This window comes from Bubalus kerabau, chromosome 15, assembly GCF_029407905.1.
Source record: "Bubalus kerabau isolate K-KA32 ecotype Philippines breed swamp buffalo chromosome 15, PCC_UOA_SB_1v2, whole genome shotgun sequence".
Classification (NCBI taxonomy): Eukaryota; Metazoa; Chordata; class Mammalia; order Artiodactyla; family Bovidae; genus Bubalus; species Bubalus kerabau.
In genome coordinates this window covers 36,843,289-36,865,375 of record NC_073638.1, presented here as the reverse complement: position 1 = coordinate 36,865,375, position 22,087 = coordinate 36,843,289, and the positions used below count along the sequence as shown (strand labels likewise).

Genomic DNA, 22,087 nt, shown 5'->3' with positions numbered 1-22,087 from the left:
TGCTTCCTGGATCTGACAGCAATTTTGGTCTCTGAACAACATTTATAGCCTCCAGGCTCTGGTTACGATTCACACTGATGGGAGAATAGGGAGCAGAAAGACTGGGTCCCCTTATAATCCTAACTATAGCCATAGAAAAAGGCAACAACAACAAAAATCCACTTCACACAGGCCTAGGCCTTGAATTCTACCACTGACATGCCAGCCTTCCTCCACTGTGTCAAATGGAGTCTCAAAAGTAATCAAGATATTCCAATGTGCTAACCACTACACAAGGCACTGGATACTTTATATCTCTTGTGTCATTTAGTGTAGTCCACCTGCCTATTAGGTAGGTAACACATGCATTTTTCAAGTGAGAAAGCTCTGAAGGGAGGCTGAGTTAGATACATATGAAACAGTGGACCTGAAATCAGCACCCACATTGGCCTGACTCCACCATGATCTACTGCCACCTAGGCGGTATCACTGCAGATTCATGAAGGCTACTCTGGTTCACCGTTCTCTAGTGGAGAGCGTGCAGGTATTCTCCACAGTCATTTCCAGCTGGGAGCAAGCCCTGCTAACCAGAATTCTTCCTGGAGCTGTGGACATGACCCTAAACTGAACTACACGGTGGATCACCAACACTGAAAAATACAATAACCAAAATAACAACTCACTAGATGGACTCAATAGCACAAAGTTATGTCAGTGAACTTTAATGTAGCTCAATAAGAATTACCCACTCGGCAAAACAGAATAAAAAAGTATGTGAGTAAAAATGAAGAGAGTCTCAGGGATATGAGAGATGATATGAAAAGTTTCAACATTTGTGTCATTGGAGAAGAAAGTGGAACATTTAAAAATTACTGAAAGAAAGGAACTGTCAACTTAGAAATAAAAATATCTTTTAGGAATGAAGTGGACTAGAGAAATTTGTTGCCAGTAGATTGCCTTAAAAGAATCGATATAGAAAGATTTTTAGATAAAAGGGAAATGATAGTAAAGGGAAACTTGAGCTCTCACAAATAAGGAAAAAACAACTGTAGTGGTAAATATCTAGCTAAACATGATAAACTATTATTCTCTTGAATTATTTAAAATATGTAAGATGTTTGAAAGTAAAGGTCATAACATTGAGTTTTTAATGCATGTAGATATAACACTGAATACAAATGTGATATAAAGTGGGCAGGATAAGGAACCTATGTGGATATAAGATTTCAACACTCCACTTGATATGTAAAACATCAATTGTAAGTAGACTGTGAAAAGATAAGTAAGTATGTTTTAATTCCTTCAGTTCAGTTCAGTTGCTCAGTCATGTCTGACTATTTGCAACCCCATGAATCGCAGCATGCCAGGCCTCCCTGTCCATCACCAGCTCCAGGAGTTCACTCAGACTCACGTCCATCGAGTCAGTGATGCCATCCAGCCATCTGATCCTCTGTCGTCCCCTTCTCCTCCTGCCCCCAATCCCTCCCAGCATCAGAGTCTTTTCCAATGAGTCAACTCTTCGCATGAGGTGGCCAAAGTACTGGAGTTACAGCTTTAGCATCATTCCTTCCAAAGAAATCCCAGGGCTGATCTCCTTCAGAATGGACTGGTTGGATCTCCTTGCAGTCCAAGGGACTCTCAAGAGTCTTCTCCAACACCACAGTTCAAAAGCATCAATTCTTCGGCGCTCAGCCTTCTTCACAGTCCAACTCTCACATCCACACATGACCACTGGAAAAACCATAGCCTTGACTAGACGAACCTTTGTTGGCAAAGTAATGTCTCTGCTTTTCAATATGCTATCTAGGTTGGTTATAACTTTCCTTCCAAGGAGTAAGCGTCTTTTAATTTCATGGGTGCAGTCACCATCTGCAGTGATTTTGGAGCCCCCAAAAAATAAAGTCTGACACTGTTTCCATTGTTTCCCCATCTATTTCCCATGAAGTGATGGGACTGGACCAATAAAAATAAATATACAAAAATATAGTTAAAGAACAATAGATAAATTAAACTGAAATATATATTTTTTAAATTTTCAAGCAATCTAAAAGAAGAAAAGTAAAAACAAAGAAAATAAATCATGGATAATAAATAGAAAACAAATAATATGGTAAGCCTAAATACAAACATACAGATAATTATATTTATATGCAAATTATATAAACACACTAATAAAAGTCAGATATTGTCAGAATGAATTTTTATAAAATAACCCACATAAGGTGTCTATAAGGAATTCACTTCATATATATATATATACACACACACATATACATATAGTAATATAATAAAATTAAAAGTAAAAGGATGACAAACTGTACACCATGTAAATACTCATCTAAAGAAAGTTGGAGCATATATAACATTATCAGACAAAATAGGTTTCAGACCAAAGACAATTATAAGTGGTAAGGAAGGACCCAACATGGTAATAAAAGTATCCGTTCACTAAGAAAATGTAATGATCTTAAATGTGTATGCAATAACCAATAGAGCTTCAAATATATGAAACAAAAATGGACTGAATTAAAAATATAAACAAATCCACAATTAGAGATTTCAACATACCTCTCTCAATAACTGATAGAACAAAGAAAGAAAATCAACAAGGGTATATAAGAACTGAATAACACCATTGACCTAGTTAATTATCCTGGATAATTAAGCAAAACCTCACAAATTTAAAAATCATTGAAATCATACAAAGTGGGTTCCTTAACCAAAATGAAATTAAGCTTGAAATCAATAATGTAAAGAAAACAGGAAATTCTCTAAATACTTGTAAATTAAACAATATGCTTCTAAATCATCTATAGATCAAAAAGGAAGTCTCAATGAATATAAGAAAATAGTTTGAATTAATTAACAAAAACACAACATATCAAAACTTATAAAATTCAGCTGAAGTATTGCTTAGAGGAATATTTATAGCAGTAGATGCTTAGATGCAAAGAAGAAATACCTTTAATCAATAAGCTATACTTCCATACTAACTTGAAAAAAGAGCAAAATAAACCCAAAGCAAGAATAGCAAAAATGAAGATGAGCAGAAATCAATAAAGTTGAAGCCAGAAAAAGAATAGAGAATTTCAATGAAACTAAAACGTTCTCCAAAAAGATCAAAAAATTAATACACCTATAGCCATACTGACAATGAAAAGGAATAAAAGACTACAAATCACCAATATTAGGAATGAAGGAGAGACTATCGTGCCAGACTTGACAGACATGAGAAGGTTAATAAGTGTATTCTAAAGACAATGCTATACATATATTACATATGACAACCTATATGAAATAAAGCAATTCATTGAAAACCATAAATACACCCAGTGTGTGTTAGTTGCTCAGTCATGTCCAACTCTTTGCAGCCCCATGAACTGTGGCCTGCTAGGCTCCTCTGTCCATGAAGTTGCCTCTGTCCAGGCAAGAATACTGGAGTGGGTTGCCATTTCCTTCTCCAAAATTCGCCCAAGATAACATAATATAAGTAGTTCTGTAACTCTTTAAAAGTTTGTGTTCACCCTTTAAAATCTTTGGAAAAAGAAATCTTCAGGCACATATGATTTCACTGGCAAGGCTCACAAATATTTAAATAAAAAATAGCACCAGTTCTACATGTTCTCTTCTAGAAAATAGAGGAGAGAAAAATTTCAATCCATTTTATGAGGTCCACATTACCCTGACACCAAAAAGATAAAAACATCACAAGGAAAAAAACTCAAAACCAATAACTCTCATGAACATATATGCAAAAATCCTAAATATAAAATTAGCAATTGAGTCTAAATGAAATATTAAAAGCATCATCAATATGACTTATCCTCAGAATGTAGCACTTGTTCAATATTCAAAAATCAATCAACATAATACATCTTATTAATATTATAAAGGATAAAGACCATTTATCCATTAATTTGACAAAATTCTGCATCCAATCATTATTAAAAAAGGAAAGTTCAGCAAACTAGAAATTAGGAGTAGAAGGAAATTCTCCTAACCTGATAAAGGGAATGTACTAGAATCAATCATCATGTTTAATGGGGAAAGATTGAAAGCTTTTCCCCTAAGATCTGGAGCAAAAGAAAAGATGTCCACCTTCACTTTCTCTGTCTAACATTGTTTTGGAAGTTTGTTATAGACATATCAACTTCACTGATTGGAAAACTTGACATAGTGAAAATGTCAATTGTCCCCAAATTGATATATAGATTTTATGCAATTTCAAGCAAAATTCCAAAGGGACTTTTTATCAATACAAACAAGCTAAGTCTAAAATTTATGTGTAAATACAAATGAACTAGAACTGCCAGAATAATTTTGAAAAGAGGAATAAAATTGGACAAATAAATTACCTGTTTTTTTTTTCCAGAAGATTGCTGAGAGAAATATCAATAACCTCAGATATGCAGATGACACCACCCTTAGGGCAGAAAGTGAAGAGGAACTAAAAAGCCTCTTGATGAAGGTGAAAGAGGAGAGTGAAAAAGTTGGCTTAAAACTCAACATTCAGAAAATGAAGATCATGGCATCTGGTCCCATCACTTCATGGGAAATAGATGGGGAAACAGGGGAAACAGTGGCTGACTTTATTTTTGGGGGCTCCAAAATCACTGCAGATGGTGACTGCAGCCATGAAATGAAAAGACGCTTACTCCTTGGAAGAAAAGTTATGACCAACCTAGATAGCATATTGAAAAGCAGGCGTTACTTTGCCAACAAAGGTCCGTCTAGTCAAGGCTATGGTTTTTCCTGTGGTCATGTATGGATGCGAGAGTTGGACAGTGAAGAAGGCTGAGAGCTGAAGAATTGATGCTTTTGAACTGTGGTGTTGGAGAAGACTCTTGAGAGTCCCTTGGACTGCAAGAAGATCCAACCAGTCCATTCTGAAGGAGCTCAGCCCTGAGTGTTCTTTGGAAGGACTGATGCTAAAGCTGAAACTCCAGTACTCTGGCCACCTCAGGTGAAGAGTTGACTCATTGGAAAAGAGTCTGATGCTGCGAGGGATTGGGGGCAGGAGGAGAAGGGGACGACAGAGGATGAGATGGCTGGATGGTATCACTGACTCGATGGACGTGAGTCTGAGTGAACTCCTGGGCTTGGTGATGGACAGGGAGGCCCTGCGTGCTGCGATTCATGGGGTAGCAAAGAGTCAGACACGATTGCGCGACTGAACTGAACTGACTGATAAAACTATGGTAATCAAGACAATAGTAAAGAAAAAGACAGAGAAGGCAATGGCACCCCACTCCAGTACTCTTGCCTGGAAAATCCCATGGGTGGAGGAGCCTGGTAGGCTGCAGTCCAGGGGGTCGCTGAGGGTCGGATACGACTGAGCGACTTCACTTTCACTTTTCACTTTCATGCATTGGAGAAGGAAATGGCACCCCACTCCAGTGTTCTTGCCTGGAGAATCCCAGGGACAGGGGAGCCTGGTGGGCTGCCATCTATGGGGTGGCACAGAGTCGGACACGACTGAAGTGACTTAGCAGCAAAGGGAAAGAAATAAACAATTAAACGGAATAGAGAATCCAGAGATAGACCCACACCAATATGGCTAATTTATATTTGATAAAATGTAAAAGTTACAATGGAAAAACAATACTATTTTCAACAAATTGTAGCAAATTTTATTGAAGCAATTTGAAGTCCTCTTACAAAAAGACAAAACAAAACCAGAAAAACAATACATTCAGACCTCACATCTTATATAAAAATCAACTAAAATTGGATCATAGATCAAAAAGTGAAAAATAAAACTACAATTTTAGAATAAGATTTAGGAAAAAAGTCTGTATGATTTTGGTTATGATGATGAACTTTTAGACATGAAACTAAACATTGATTTTATAAAAGAAACATTCACAAATTAAATTTCATGAAAATTAAAAATTTTTTATCTGTGAAGTTCTTTGAACAAATGAAAAGACAAGCTATAGACTGGGAGAAAATATTGGCAAATCACAGACATAACAAATGCATTTTATGCAGATTATGTAAGGAATTCCAGAATTCAAGAGAAAAATTTAAAAAAGGAAAAAAAGCAAAAAAAGAATTTTAAAATTGGCAAAATATATGTATGGACATTTCACTAAAAAGGATGTATAGAGTGCTAATAACAACATGAAAAGCTATTCAACATCATAACTATTAGGGAAAATGCAAATTAAAATCAGGATAAGACACCATTGCAAACCTATCTTTCAATAGGTTTGCTTTAAAATAAAAGCTTTCCAATGTCAAGATTTTATGAGAATTTGGAGCAACTAGTACTGTGAGAATTCAGAACAATTAGAACTGTCATATATTTCAGATGGGAATCCAAAATGTTATAACACTCTGGAAAAGTTTGACAGTTTCTTATAAAGTTAAATATGTACTTACTTGTTACTCATGAGTCCCATTTCTAGCTATTTACCTTTTATAAGCTTATATTCATACAAAAACCTATATGAGCATGTTTATAGTAGCTCTATAATCACCAAAAAATAAAACCAGTCAAATGTCCTTCAACAGGTAAATGAATACGCAAACTGTGGTACTTCACTTGGTATTATGAAGAAATGCACTATTGATACATAAAAAACTCAGATAAATCTTAAAAGTTATCAAAGTTATTATGCTGAGGAAAAAGAAGTCAATCTCAGTAGGTTACATACTGTGTGATTTCATTTATATGATAATATCAAAAAGGCAGAAAGTACAGTGATGGAGTACAGATAAGTGGTTGTCAGGAGTCGGCAATGGGAGGAGAGTGACTATAGAAAGGTATAACATGAGGGAATTTTGGGGAGCAATGAAAGTATTTTACATCTTGATTATGTGGTGCTTATATGGATATTTACATATGTCAAACTCATAAAATTTTATATCAGAAAAAGTCAATTTTACCGTATACTAGTTTTGAAAGAAAAAAAATAAAGTCTATATTAAAAATGAAGATGTAAAAATAGTGATCTAAGCATTCTTCTTGAGAATCAAGACAAAGCAGAGAGAATTAAATTGAAAATAAACAGAAGAAAAATAAAAATTAGAGAAATTTTGGTTAAATGGAAAATAGAGAAATAGTAGAGAAAATCAACAAAAGCAAACTGTTTTCTAAAGGACTGATATAACTGATGAACTCTTAACCGGGAGGCCTGGTGTGCTGCAATTCATGGGGTTGCAAAGAGTCGGACACGACTGAGTGACGGAACTGAACTGAACTGAAGACTAGTAAGAATGTTACATAAATAAAGGACAACCCCTCTACATGCTATTTACTTCATGAATAAAAGGTAGAGAACACCACAGATCTCAGAGATATTGAAGAGATAAGAAAAGTTATAAACAAATTTTTGTCAATAAATTCAACAACTTAAGTAAAATGAGCAAATACCTTGAAAAACTGACTCAAAGAGAAATGGATACAAGAGTAAAAAACAAATCTAAATAGCTCTAAAGTTTTTTCATAATCAAAATCTCACAAGGAAAACTGTAAGCCCAGATGACTTTACTGGTGAATCTTATCAAATATTTAAGGAATTAAAAAAGATGATTTACATAAATCCTTTCATAAGAGGAGGCAACTTCTTCATTCCGATAAAGTAAGCTGACATTTTAGTGATGAACTGTGCCCACTTCTACCCTAATATTAGGTATCTGTTCTTACGTCTTCAATTCAAATTGTATTGTAAGCCTAGTCAGTGCAACAAGGCAAGAAAATGAACTAAAAAGTGTGAAGTTTGGAAAGGAAAAATAAAACTCTTTTTTTGCATGTGGAATGATTATATACATAGAAAATACAGTAAAAATCTGCAAACAAAACTACTGAAACTAATTTAGAAACAATATTCAAAATAAAATGCAATGAATTACTGCTATAACCAACACAAACAGATCTCAAAAACATTATATTGTGTAAATGAAGGCCAACATAAAGAATACATATTATATAATTCCATTTACGTGAGCTAACAACAAATAAAACTAATCTATATGATAGAAGTCAGAGACGTGGTTAGGACAGTCTTAGAAGGTGAGTGCAGTGAAGGCCTGGATTGCCTGGAAAGGGACATGAGGAATTTATCAATTTTACTTCTATGTAAGAGATAAACAATGGAAAAATAATTATTTTAAAGCTTACATGAGCATGACAAAACACTAATTTTATAGTAATAAATCCAACAAAAGTCATGCAAGACTTCTATATTGAAAACTACAAAAAATAGCTGACAGATTAATAAATAAATGCAAATGTATATACCATGTTCATGAATTGGAAAATATGATATTATTAAGGTGTTTGTAGTCCTCATATTGATCTTTAGAGTCAATGTAATCCCATTTGAAATCTGAACAGACTTTTTTGAAAAAATTGGCAAAAGGATTCTAACATTAATATAAAAATTAAAAGAATCTAGAATAGCCAAAAGAATCTCAAAAAACGAAAAACAAATTTGAAGGACCTGCATTAACTTTTCAGCTTATAATAACATTACAGTTGTCAAGACAAGTAGTCAAGACAGTACTATTTTATATATAGTGTTATGTCAATCCCAGTCTCCCCAATTTATCCTCCCCTTCCCTCAGCAAACTGATTCACTTTGCTGTACAGCAGAAACTAACAAAGCATTGTAAATCAACTATACTCCAATAAAAATTAATTTAAAAATGAGAATATGGTTTTGCAAAATAATAATCAAATTTGGAAAACACCAAAGAAATAAAATACAGAGTCCAGAAATAGACTCACACTTATATTGTCAATTTATTTTCAACAACACTTCACGTAGAATTCAATGGGGAAAGGAGCATATATTTTTCTTTGTTTACTCGCTTACAAATAGTGCTGGAACAACTAGATATAATATGGAAATAAATGATCCTCAGTTCTCACCAAAATCCATATACAAAAGCTAATTTGAAATTAATCACTGACCTAAATTTGAGTTAAACAATTAAACTTTAAGAAGAAAAAATAGGAGAAAAACGTTCAAAGTCCTAGAGTGAAAACATATTTCTTAGATAAGACATAAAACATATGAACCACAGAAGGAAAATATTGATAGTGTGTACTTCATCAATATTTAATATGTTTGTTTTTTGAAGGACACCATGAAGAAAATGAAAAGGCAAGCCGCAGACTGGGAGAGAGTATTTCTAATACATATATCAGAAAAAGAACAGGTATCTAGAATGTATAAAAGATGTCTGTAATACAATGAGATAAATAACCCAACAAAATATGACAAAATATTTAAACAAATCTTCACAAAAGGTGGCGTGTGGATGGCAAATAAGCATATAAAAAAGATAATCAACAGGTAAAAATGAAGTTAAAATCCATAATGTGATATAATTGCACATTCATATAGAATGAATAAAATTAAAGAGACTGACAATAGCAAACATTCCTGAGGGGGTGGAGCATGGAGCTGTCATAATTTGTTGATGGGAGTGTAAAATGGTACCATTTTGGAAAATAGTTTTGAGGTCTCAGAAATAGTTAAACCTATATATATCATGTGATCTACCCATTCTACCCCTTGATATTTACCCAATAAAAATTAAAGAGTTTGTCCACAAAAGACTTTTGTAAGAATATACATATTAGAACTATTCATAAAGCCAAATATTGGAGACAAACTAAATGTTATTCCACAGTTGAAAAAATAAATAGTGTATATTTAGGATGGATAAACACAATATCCAAAATCAAAATGTAATAAACTACTAATACATCCAACATAAATGAATTTCATTAGCATTATATCCTGTAAAGCCCACTCCAGTGTTCTTGCCTGGAGAATCCCAGGGACGGGGGAGCCTCGTGGGCCACCATCTACGGAGTCGCACAGAGTTGGACATGACTGAAGCAACTTAGCAGCAGCAGCAGCATGTTCTGTAAAAGAAGGCAAATATAAAAGATACATATTGTGTGATTCCATTTATGTGACAGTTAAGAACAAACAAAACTAATCTACAGTGATAGAAATCAGAGAAGTGGTTAGGACATTCTCTTAGGTTTAAGGAAGGCAAGAATTGCCTGGAAAGGGGCATGAGGAAACTTTCTGGGGTGATTTAATATTACATATCTTGCTTTGGATGATACTCAGGCATACTGTGTTGTTAAAACTCATCAAACAGAATACTTAAGACTTGTGGGGTTTTTTAAAAAATTATTTTATTATTCTCATCGTAATTTTATTTATTTTTTTGGCCATCCTGCACAGCATGTAGGATCTTAGCTCCACGAGCAAGGATTGAACACTCACCCCCCTGCATTGGAAGCACGGAGTCCTGTTGGTCCCACTGGACCACCACAGAAGTCCCAAAACTTGTGCATTTTATTGCATGTTTAGCTCAATAAAAGCTAAAATACTTTTGAAATTTAAAAATACTGATACAGCATAGATATTGATATATGTGTACTGGGCTTCCCAGGTCGCTCAGTGGTAAAGAATCTGCCTGCCAATGCAGGAAATGCAAGTTTGATCCCTGGGTCGGGAAGATCCCCTGGAGAAGGAAATGGCTACCTGCTCCAGTATTCTTGCCTGGGAAATCCCATGGACAGAGGAGCCTGGCGGGCTACAGCCCACGGGACCTCAAAAGAGTTGGACACAACTGGGCTTCCCTGGTGGCTCAGACGGTAAAGCGTCTGCCTGCAATGTGGGAGACCTGGGTTTGATTCCTGGGTCAGGAAGGTCCCCTGGAGAAGGAAATGGCAATCCACTCCAGCACTCTTGCCTGGAAAATCCCATGGACGGAGAAGCCTGGTAGGCTACACTAGCAACTAAACAACAATAACAACAATATATGTACTATTAGGTAAATTTATTTCTAAGTGTGCTTCAAAACTAATGGAAATGAGGGTCAAGTTATTCTTTTCTTTTGCAAGTTCCGTGAATAGTTAAAGCTCATACACTCTGAAAATGGAGTGTGATAAGTCTTCACTCAAACAATACTGCTGTTGGGTAGGGCTGTGTCCTGGCAAACACACCATTTCTGAGCTGGATAAAACAGTCCCTTGCTTGATCTATCAGGTCCAGGCTGCAGAATCAGAAGCACTTGGGGGTGATGGAGCAGGTAGTGTTCTAAAGTAAATAACCATCCACAAGGATGTTTTTGCCTGATTTGCCTACGCCAACTCATTGGATCAGAATTCTGCTGAATCCTGTTTCTGTATTTCCCAGGGTTGTAAGTGAAGTAAGGGGGATGAGATTTCCCCCAAACTGAGATTGCTTAGAATAACCCTGATCTGTGTAATTTCAGAACAGAGGCTCTGGGACTAGACCAACTGGGTTTGAATCCTCTATCATTAGCTTTACTTTGAAAAAGTTGTTTGACTTTTCTGGGCTTCATTTTCTACATTGTAATATGTTATAAAATTGATCTACTTCATAGATCATAGGTCTGTTATGAAGGGTAAACGAGATAATGCACATAAAATGCTCAGCACAGTGCCATGTACAGACAGGGTAGACACTCACCATACGTCACTATTATCACATGAATAAAAAGGTCATTAAATAGGCTGGATAAGGTGGCCTGAAAACACGAAATATCGCTCCCTCTCTCTCCCCTCTCCCCTCTTCCTTCTCTCTCTCTCTCTCCCTCCTTCTTCCTCTGTCTCTCTTCCTCTTGGTCTCTCTGTCTTTGTCTTTCTCTCTCTCCCTCTCCCTGCCTCTATCTCTCTTGGTCTCCTTCTCTGTCTCTCTCTGTCTCCCTGTCTCTCTCTCTCTCTCCACAGCTCTCTTCAAACCCACAGTTCTCTCCAACTCTCTACTAGTATTTATTCAGGCACAGGGCATTTATGCAGTAGTGCCCTTGACATCACTGCCAGCAGAGGTGAGGAGAAGAAAGCAGTAGCTGGGAAGCGGGAGAAATCAAGCTGTAATGGAGAACCAAAGACAGCCATGGCCAATCCCACAGGGACCTCTGGAACTAGAACTGGCTTTTGGAATTTGCAGAGTTGGGTTAGGATAGTCAGGTCTTTATGCTTCTGCATCTATCAGCCTTTGGAAGGGGTGAGGTGAGGTGATTTTCCATAACTGAAGCAATCTCTGAAGACTGCCTGCTAATGACTCTCCCAGCAATCAGTGTACCAGGTCCTTCATTGAAGGGATGCCTCAGGCAACTCTCTTTTATTTTGTTCATCCACTGTCTTGACTCTATCTTCAGCAGCTCTCATGGTGGTGGCACCAGTTATTCTTTCTTCTTCCCCTCTTCCTTCAGTTATCATTTTTTTTTTGTTTTGTTTTTTAAAGAAAAAAATTTTATATATTTATTTTTTTAAATTTTATTTTATTTTTAAACTTTACATAATTGTATTAGTTATCATTTTTGGTATCCAAAATTTTATGAAGGTGAGAATTAAAGAGTATAAATCAATCAAGATAAGATCATTTGGTTTTTCAAGCCCATACTAATTAAAATTTCTCCTCAGCCCCTTCCCTGGCCTGATTCTTGGATTGGAGACCTGTAGGCTGAAAAGGGATCTCCAGCCCCTCCTTGCTCCTTGTTTCTTGCTTGAATTTCTTGCCCCATCTCCTCCTCAACAGCCCCTGGTCTTCCAGGTGCTCTCTGCTGGAAAGAATCTTGTGGAACCTGAAGGCAGTATTGCATTTGAGGTAGCTATTTTCAGGAAGGATGTCCCAAAAATGCAGGGCATTTTGGAATGAGCAAAGAGAAGATGCTGGTGGAAAAAAGAATAGCCCAGAGGTTCAGTGGGTCTGTATCTGACTGTAATTCTGCCACACACTTTCACCATATCCTACAACCCCAGGGCTGGATAAAATTAGAGGTCATTTGTCGCTACCCTTCGTTGGACCTAACTCTCACATCTCTCAACAGAGTGTTAATATGGTGTCAATAAGTGGTTGTCCATGGGTGCAGCCAACTCTGTAATTCATTGGCTTGGTAAGAGCTAAGGCAAGAGTGGAGCTGCTTGTGCACTGGCTGGCACACTTGCTTGCCACACACTGACACACATTCTTTTCTTTCCTGCATGTAAGAGGTTCCTTTTCACATCTCACCAAAGGGAGGTGGACATATACCATCCTCCTCACAGCCACCACCTCTAGCATCATGGTGGAAACTCTCTCCCGGCAACAGACGGGAATCAGAGCACATCATGGATGGTTCTGAGTCAATAATGACAGTTAACCAAATAAAGACATGATGGATAGCTACACTTAGAGCACCAGGGACCATGCTAAGCTTTTTATCATGCTATTGACTCTTCACAACAGGGCATAATAGTTCCAAGTATCCTATTTTACAGATTGAAAAACTGAGGCCCAGAGAAAATACTTACAGTTTTACCCCGGTTCATTCTGTTGGTAAATGGGGGAGCCCAGTTTAGAATCCAGGCCATCTGACTCCAGAGCCTGTGTTTTTCACTGAGTCAAAGTGGACTTGTTACCTGAAACTTAATTGCTCTTTTTGGTCCAGCAAACAGCCTATCTTTTACTGTTCATTTCTTAGCCAAGAAAGAGAAACATAATGGACATTTAGTGCTTCCTATGTGCCAAATATGAAATATTTCACTTCCAATCATCTCAATAAGGCCTCCTCCCACCACCCCCACTTTAGTGATGAGCAAACTGAAGTTTAAGGAAGTTGAGAAACTTGTATTACGGTACACAGTTTGTTATGGGCAGAGAGAACGTTTCAACCTAGGCCTGACCCTGCTACTAAACCTGCCATTACTCTAACACATTTTGATGCCAGTTGACTGAAGGGTAATTCAAAGCATATGTAGAATCCTTGCCTGCAGCCTGTAAAACTCATTCTTTCTCTCACATTCTCCCCCATTGTCACTAACTCATTGTCACATCGGTAACTTTGCCCACACTGGCCTCCCTCTTCCCCACACATCCTCTCTGTGCCTTTCTGTCAATGACCTCATCTATCCTGGAACTTCAAGGCACCACCTCCTCCAGGAAGCCTCCCTTGATCTCTCTAGAGTGGTGACTTCTTCCTTTGAACTCTAAGGTTTCAAAGAATACCTCATTTTCTTAACTTGTAAAACATTCCTTTTGAATTGCTAACTATCTTTTGTCCTTTCGATTTTAAATTTTTTAAAACTTTTTCTTTTTTTTTTTTGCCACACTTGTGGGATCTTAGCTTCCTTTTGATTTTTAATTTTTTTAAACTTTTTCTATCTTTTTGGCCACACTTGTGGGATCTTAGCTCCCAGACTAGGGTCAGGGAACTAAGATCCCACATGCTCCTGGACATCTTAGTCTACGTACCACAGCTAGAGAGAAGCCTGCATGCTTTAATGAAGATCATGCCTGCCTCAACTAAGACCCCACACAGTCAAAAATAAATAAACATTAAAATATATATATAACAACTGGGACCATAACAATGAAAGCACAGAGTCCTAACCACTGGACTGCCAGGGAATTCCCTCCTTTCAAATTTTAAAATGCAATGCCTTATTCCAAAAGGTGTTGAAAGCTCCTGAGTGACAGAGATGATGTATGCATTGCACCCCTATGTGCGTGGTACATAGTGGCTTGGCATGTCTCCTTCTCTGAGGGAACTTTCCTGATAACCCTATCTAAAAATTTCAGCTCCCATCACACTTTACCCTCTTGTCCTGCCTCCTTTTCTCAGCTGGTGTTCTCTAATATAGTTCTTTGTAAACTACTTTATGGTCAGTTTTTCATTAGAATGTAAATTCCATGAGGGCAGTTACTTGGTTCTGTTCGCTACTGGATTCAGAGTATCTAAAACTGGTTTACAATAAGTGTTTGAAATTTCCTGAATGGTTGACTCACTGGGTGAGCAAGTGACAGACCCTAGAGTAGCAGTCAGAGGTCAGTAGCCACTGCCAATGGGAGTAACCACAGGGAATGATGGTTGTAATGAGTTCATGGAAAGAGGTTCATCAGAAGCATCAAGACCGGAAACCCAGAAAAGCATATTTACCGGATATTTTTTTTTCCCTGTCTACCTTTCTTACCCTGCTCTCTACCCTGAGAAATTGAACTTTACAGACCCATTACCTAGATTCCCCGACCCTTTGGCTTCCAACTGAGTTCAGCCAATGGGAGCCTTAAATCAGCAGATTGGAAGGTAGAAGTAGAGAGAAGTTGAAGTACTTATTCCCCCAGCTCCTTCCTTCCATGTTTTTCTACTGAAGGTTTCGCCTCCATCAGGAATTCTTTCCTATAGCTATAGCCCTCCCCAGGTCTGATAACTGGTGTCTCCACTTGCCCCTTACCCAAGAGTAGTAACAGCAATCCAAATTGCTAGCCTCAGGGTGCTTCAGCATCTCTTGTTAGTTGCCTTGACCCTGTCTACTCCTTTGTAAATAGTCCCTTTATTAAGTTCTTTCAATCATCCTTCTCAGATAGGTCAGACTCTGTCAGACACAAAAAGCCCTTTGACCAGCAGCAAGAATGAGGAAGTTGAGAAGGTAGAATCAGGGAGAAAGGAAATCATGGAAAAGTAGTGCTTCTACTTGGAAATTCATTTGATAAGGAGGCAGGCCACTTTCAGGTGAAGGACTAATGCCTAAGACAACTCCTACAACAGCAACAGGGTCAAGTCTGGCTCTTAAAGGAGATTTCGTTTACTACCTTTGGATTCTTTCCCCACCTCCTGGAAGTTGGGGAGGATGCACCACCCTTCCAGTGAAAGTAGGGGCAGGATAAGAGGATCAGCCTTGAAAAATATTTCTCCTGCTCTGCTTCCTTCCTAGATGTTGAACTCAGCAAAGCCCACCCACACAACTGTTGTGCCAGTCTCACAACCTCATGGACCAGCCCTTGTGGTTTTTACTATAATTGCAAGATGCCCTTACCATCAGGAAACTGACAGAAATAAAGGTTTATTATTTATGAGACTTAGAAATTAAAGAGCCCACCTGGGGCCACACAGCGAGGTCATAGGGAGAGGGAGAGAGAGACAGTATGCATGTCTGGGGTTCTGCTTTTATTGGGGTTGAGGGTGGGGGCTTATGGTTTCTTGGACTCACTATTTATTGGTGAATTTAAATCATAAGAATGGCAATTTAAAGAATGAGAAGAGAATAAAAAACAAGTGGCCCAAATAGTTATTGAAATCAACCAAGATCTCTAAAACAAAAGAGCTTAATTTGGTGGAGGCAGTCTGACCCATTATCTAGTCCTGTGGCTGGCAATGTGTTTATTTGAGATAGCCTTTATCGTGAAATATTTTAACATGCTGGGCCATCTGGTTTATGTAGGTTTCAAACTGTCCTGTGTTGGTAGATTATTCCATATCTCATCAAATTAGTCTTTCATACTGAAAATAGGTCAATTGAGTTAAAATTTGTGTTTCATTTCAGGAGGTACGGACGCAAATGGATTTCCAAAGTTAGGCTTCGATGGTACAAGTATTTGCATCAAATTATTTAATAAAAGGCATTTCTGTGGAAGCAAACATGGTAAAAAAATGGTTAATGATTAGAGCAGATTATAATCCCAGTTTCTGAGTTCTGAAGTCAGCCAGTCAAGATTTCTAGATGTTGGGTTTGAAGCATCTTCCAATGGAGTGAGGGCAGGCAGTAGCAATCTGATAGACTTTCCTGGTTTGCAGATTGTCTCTGATGATCTTTCTGAGTAGCTCATACACAATAGGTATAAACATTGTCTGTACATGAGCTATGTGGTGATTTTCTGAAGTTTATCTCAAGACCTAGTTTAGCTTGCATGGCTTCAGGAAAAGGGAAGTTTCAGTTCTCAATGGTTCCAATTCAGAAGGGTGGGAGAAAGATTGGAAACATTAGTTTGGAGAGTTGTAGCCAAATATCAGAGGAAACAAGAAGAATTCACTATCCAATCTGGTTTACAGGTAGAAAACAAAACCTCAACGACAATTAATAACACTAGAATTTAATACCTACAGGGATGTATTAACAAAATATAATTTTTTTTCTCTCTGTATTTCTACCAGAGATAATCAAAGTAATTTTTTTTTTTTTGGTAAAGTATGTATAGTCTCACTAAACTTAATTTGGTTACTTACATAAGTGTAGCAAAAATAGTGATTGGCCACATAGACTCTTTTAAGTCTGCTTTGCTAGAGCTTTTCATAAGAAGTTTCAGATTGAATTTGTAAAAGCCTTCAGAGGCTAAGAAGAGAAGCCAAACTAAGGTCTTGACATCAGACAATATCTATAGATTTGGGTAAATTCTTCTCTTCTTAAGGTCTCCAAACTATCCTTAGTCTCCTCTGCCTGCCAGGAAGGGACCTCCTGGTAAGGCTTCTGGGAATCCTATAAATACGAGGCTGATTTTTTCAAGGAGCTTTATTGAGCCCATAAAGTCAACCTTAGTTCCATAAAGTGCTCTGGTTATATCTGAGTCTACGCATTTCTCTTTCTCTAGTCAAAGCCTTGGTAATACCACCAATGTTTCAAAATGTTCTCAGTTACAGGCAGAGTAGATTCATTTTGAACTTATGCAAATAACTCTATTGCCACAAAATTAAGAACATTCACTAAGAGATCCCTAATTCTGGAGAGATCAGTAGGGACAAAAAGATAAATGTTTCAATTTTGCTTACAAAGGTATAATTTACCAAATTGTTGTAAGTCATATTTAGCTTAAAAGATATCCTTATATTTGGAAAATAAATTATTAAAGAACCATCAATATTTTAAACAAAAAATTGTAAAAATTATGATCATCCTCACCAGTTCATTCAGTCTCATATAATTAATTCTTGTTAATCTTGATCATCTGTTAGTGGTTTTATGAAGCCATCAGTTTTTATTTCTTTGTTTCCCTAGAATTCTGTACTTTCTTACTCAGTTCAATAGTATGATCTGGAAGTTACTAAAAACCTGTATTCTAGAGTACTTGTTAAGCCCTTTCCATGAATCTCACAGGAGATGAAGCATTTTTGCAAAAGGCCCGAATAAAACAATAACTTTAAATGACAAAAGACTTAAAAATGGTCATGACTGAAGATTGGATTATAGTTTATTACAATGCAGTTGACAAGAAAATTTGGTTATTTCTGTGACCTTGAACTTATGACAACTAGAATTAGAAGGGATAATATTATAGCAGAACAAATCAAATTTTTAGAAATTTCAAGCAATTTCTAGACCTCTTATACTATAACATATATTCACACAAATATAATGTAGAAGGTTTAGCATCACTCGAAAATGCTTCACATATAATTTAACATATACACTAAGCCTAATTAGTTTAACATCTGCCTTTTTACAAAGTGAAAGTCACTCAGTTGTGCTTGACTCTTTGGGAATCCATGGACTATATAGTCGATGGAATTCTCCAGGCCAGAATACTGGAATGGGTAGCTGTTCCTTTTTCCAAGGGATTTTCCCAACCCAGGGACAGAACCCAGGTCTCCCATATTGCAGGCAGATCCTTTACCAGCTGAGCCACCAGGGAAGCCCAAGAATGCTAGAGTGGGCAGTCTACCCCTTCTTCAGGGGATCTTCCCAATCTAGGAATTGAACTGGGGTCTCCTGCATTGCAGGCAGATTCTTTACCAGCTGAGCTACCAGGGAAGCCCACCTTTTTACAAAGAGAGAGAACAAATCTTTTAAGATGTCCCAGGAAGTAAGCCAGAAAGAAAAACACCAATACAGTATACTAATGCATATATATGGAATTTAGAAAGATGGTAACAATAACCCTGTGTATGAGACAGCAAAAGAGACATTGATGTATAGAACAGCCTTATGGACTCTGTGGGAGAGGGAAAGGATGGGAAGATTTGGGAGAATAGCATTGAAACATGTAAAATATCATGTATGAAATGAGTTGCCAGTCCAGGTTCGATGCACGATACTGGATGCTTGGGGCTGGTGCACTGGGACGTTCCAGAGGGATGGTATGGGGAGGGAGGAGGGAGGAGGGTTCAGGATGGGGAACACATGTATACCTGTGGCGGATTCATTTTGATATTTGGCAAAACTAATACAATTATGTAAAATTTAAAAATTAAAAAAAAAAAAAAAGATGTCCCAGGGGAGAATGGATACATGGATATGTATAGCTGAGTTCCTCTACTGTTCACCTAAAACTATCACAACATTGTTAATTGGCTATCCCCCAATCTAAAATAAAAAGTTAAAAAAAAAAGATGTCCCAGGGGCTCTCTGGATAATTCCAAAGTTAGTTCAGGGCCCCAATTTTTCATTTAGAATTTGATTTTAGGAAGTTTGTCAAATATTTCAAAACATCTTAGATACTTCATTAAATAGGATCACAAATAATAAGGAAATAATACTAATTACTAATTTAACCAAAGTGATAATAAAAGATTTTAAAGGCAAATGCAGGAAGTTGCATAGTTCTATGCAAAATTTAGCTCTTAATTTTGAAAAGACTATCTTTACTTCAGAATCAAAGACCTGTAGATAAAGATAACTTGAAGCAGAGTAAATTATTTTGGTAAGACACAAAGTCTTTGCTTTCCAGATAGATTACCCAAAAGGAAAACAAACAAATGAACAAAACTTTCATGGTCACTTATTAACAGCAGACCAATAATCCAAGCAAATTTTGTCCTTTTAAACAAAGAGAAAACCAAATTCTAATTTTGTACCAGTGTACTTTTGATACTAAAATTTGTTCATTCTTTATTCTTAAAAACTTATTTAGATCAATTTCAATCTTAGCCAGCCTGATCACATGTAAAATTCCTTTCCCACAAACCTTTTATAATATTTTTACATTCAGATTTTGTTCTGTTTTTCTTCTTTCCCATTATGAAATAACCAGTCTTAGGACAAAATTAATTCCTTCTAACTAAAATGCATCTTTATACCACACTTCTTACCCCCAAACATATCCTACTTTCCTTGCATACAGAGCTCTTTTCCTCATTTTTATAGTAATTTTAATTACATATGTTAGAATTCAGAGAAAACAATGGCACCCCACTCCAGTACTCTTGCTTGGAAAATCCCATGGATGGAGGAGCCTGTTAGGCTGCAATCTATGGGGCCGCTAAGAGTTGGACACGACTGAGCGACTTCACTTTCACTTTTCACTTTTATACATTGGAGAAGGAAATGGCAACCCACTCCAGTGTTCTTGCCTGGAGAATCCCAGGGACGGGGGAGCCTAGTAGGCTACAGTCTATGGGGTCGCACAGAGTTGGACACGACTGAAGTGACTTAGCATAGCATAGCATAGCATGTTAGAATTCATAACCCTTAGAAAACTTAATTTCCATTGAAAACTAGGAAGTAAGCAATTGTATATCATCATTAAAATTGGCAACTTTATGAGTGCATTTTATAATTTCTAGAAACATACACTTGCTCATAATACAATTTTTCATGGTAAAATAGGACATATCTGCTAGAAGATCTAAATATCTAGTTTCTCTGTAAGACTTTTAGAGCTTTTTGCATGATTTTGGTAATCCCAATTAAGATGTAGTAGTGCAGCCCTGTAATTAGGAGGAGCTTTCTGTAAAAATAATTCTCTGAACTCAGGGTCAAATGGGGCCTCTTCAGAGTTAGAAATGAAGAGGAGGTCATCTGGGTCACTGTGGTCATGGAAATGATAAACCTGTTGGACCATGTCAATTTCGTGCAGCAGGAGAGAGGCTTCATTTTAATATTTCCCATTCACTGTGAGCCTTAGCAGTGATCATTGTGATGGAAGTGTGCACAGCACCAAGCAATAAATATCCAAGTAAGGAGAGGGGTGTCCCTGGTACAAATACAGCTTTAGTGTTCTTTGCCTTCACCTTTTCCTTTTTTCCCCACCAGGGCTCTCAACAATCCTATTAACATCTCCCTGGGTGGCAGAGATGCCTGGTGAGGCAGGTTTCTTAGTTCTTTCCCATTCAGGGGATAGTTGAGGGACCTCAGGATTTGTGGTATCTAAGAAGAAATGAGCTTACAGCCCAGTTGAATCTGTAAGAGAATATGAATTTTAGGATCTTTAGAAAGACTGGCTAGTTGATGTACTTTGGTAGCTATGAATAACAATTCAGAGACTATCCCAGACAAACAAATGAAAAGCCTGCAATAGCCACTACTTCACCTCTCTTCTTCCTGCTACATAAAATCTGTAAGAAAGGTTTGAATTGCAGTTAAGGTACAGTTTCTGATTCTAGTTTCTATTTCTTGATTTTTTTCGTTACCTTCATCTCGTGTATTGTTGCCAGAAAATTTTGGATGATGTCACTATGAGCCATCTTTGTAGGTGGTCATTTTCCTTTTTAGTAAGTAAGTGTTAGTCGCTCAGTCGTGCCTGACTCTTTGCGACCCCATGGACTGCAGCCCACCAGGCTCCTCTGTCCATGAGATTTTTCCAGGCAAGGATACTGGAGTGGGTTGCCATTTCCTTCTCCAGGGGATCTTCCCAACCCAGGAATCGAACCTGGGTCTCCTGCACTGCAGGCAGATTCTTTACCGACTGAGCTACAAGGTTATACCAAAAGACCTTTCGAATATTGGGGTTTGTTTCCATTGATGTGATGGACAGAGTTTTCTGGAAAATCTCTGGAGTATAAAATCAAAGTCTTGGCATGTTGATATGCCATAGTATTGAGCAATGCCCAGGAAGCACCCATGGCATTTTGCATTTATCAAGGAGCTGCTGTACATCCATGGGGTTCTTAGGAGGAGCTGGTATCAGACATTTAGAACTTTTATATCCGTCCATTAATTTTTTAGCAACCTCACGCCAGAGATCGGACTCACAATGTCCTAATGGGTCAAGGGACAAAGAGTGATGGTAGTCAGTGAAGTGGTGATGCAGACTATAGGTTTCTGTTGTAACTTTCCTCCGGTGGTGTCATTATTTTCCAAGTGCAAAGCTCTTTCACTCTTCTGGGTTAGGACACGTAGTCTGGGCACAATGTGCTGACTCTGTGATGCAAGTGGAGGTGTCCTGAGCTCCTCATCTATGGAAATCTCTTCCTCATGCCTGTAGTCCAGAACCTCTCTTTAAGTGATGACAAAATGGCCTTGCAATCCAGTCTACCCTCCTTAGTTCTCCTTCACCTTGAAGCATGAAGGATCCTTTTGCACATTACTGGTCAATTAAGGACTTTATAATTAATGGTCTAACCTTCTTACTAGATCATTTGGTCTTGATCATGCTGCTCTGGGGAGATCATTGGATTATTATGGAAGCCATGACCT

General features: G+C 37.4%; 1 long non-coding RNA gene across 1 annotated transcript in view; it reads right to left on the bottom strand.

The window, feature by feature from the left end:
• Positions 1-8,807: 8,807 nt before the first annotated feature.
• The window catches only part of LOC129628905 (uncharacterized), a 30,989-nt gene continuing 17,709 nt past the window's right edge, over positions 8,808-22,087 (bottom strand). Inside the window, exon 3 of the long non-coding RNA XR_008702973.1 lies at positions 8,808-9,862. This is a non-coding gene — a long non-coding RNA (uncharacterized LOC129628905). The remainder of the gene's footprint in view (positions 9,863-22,087) is intronic.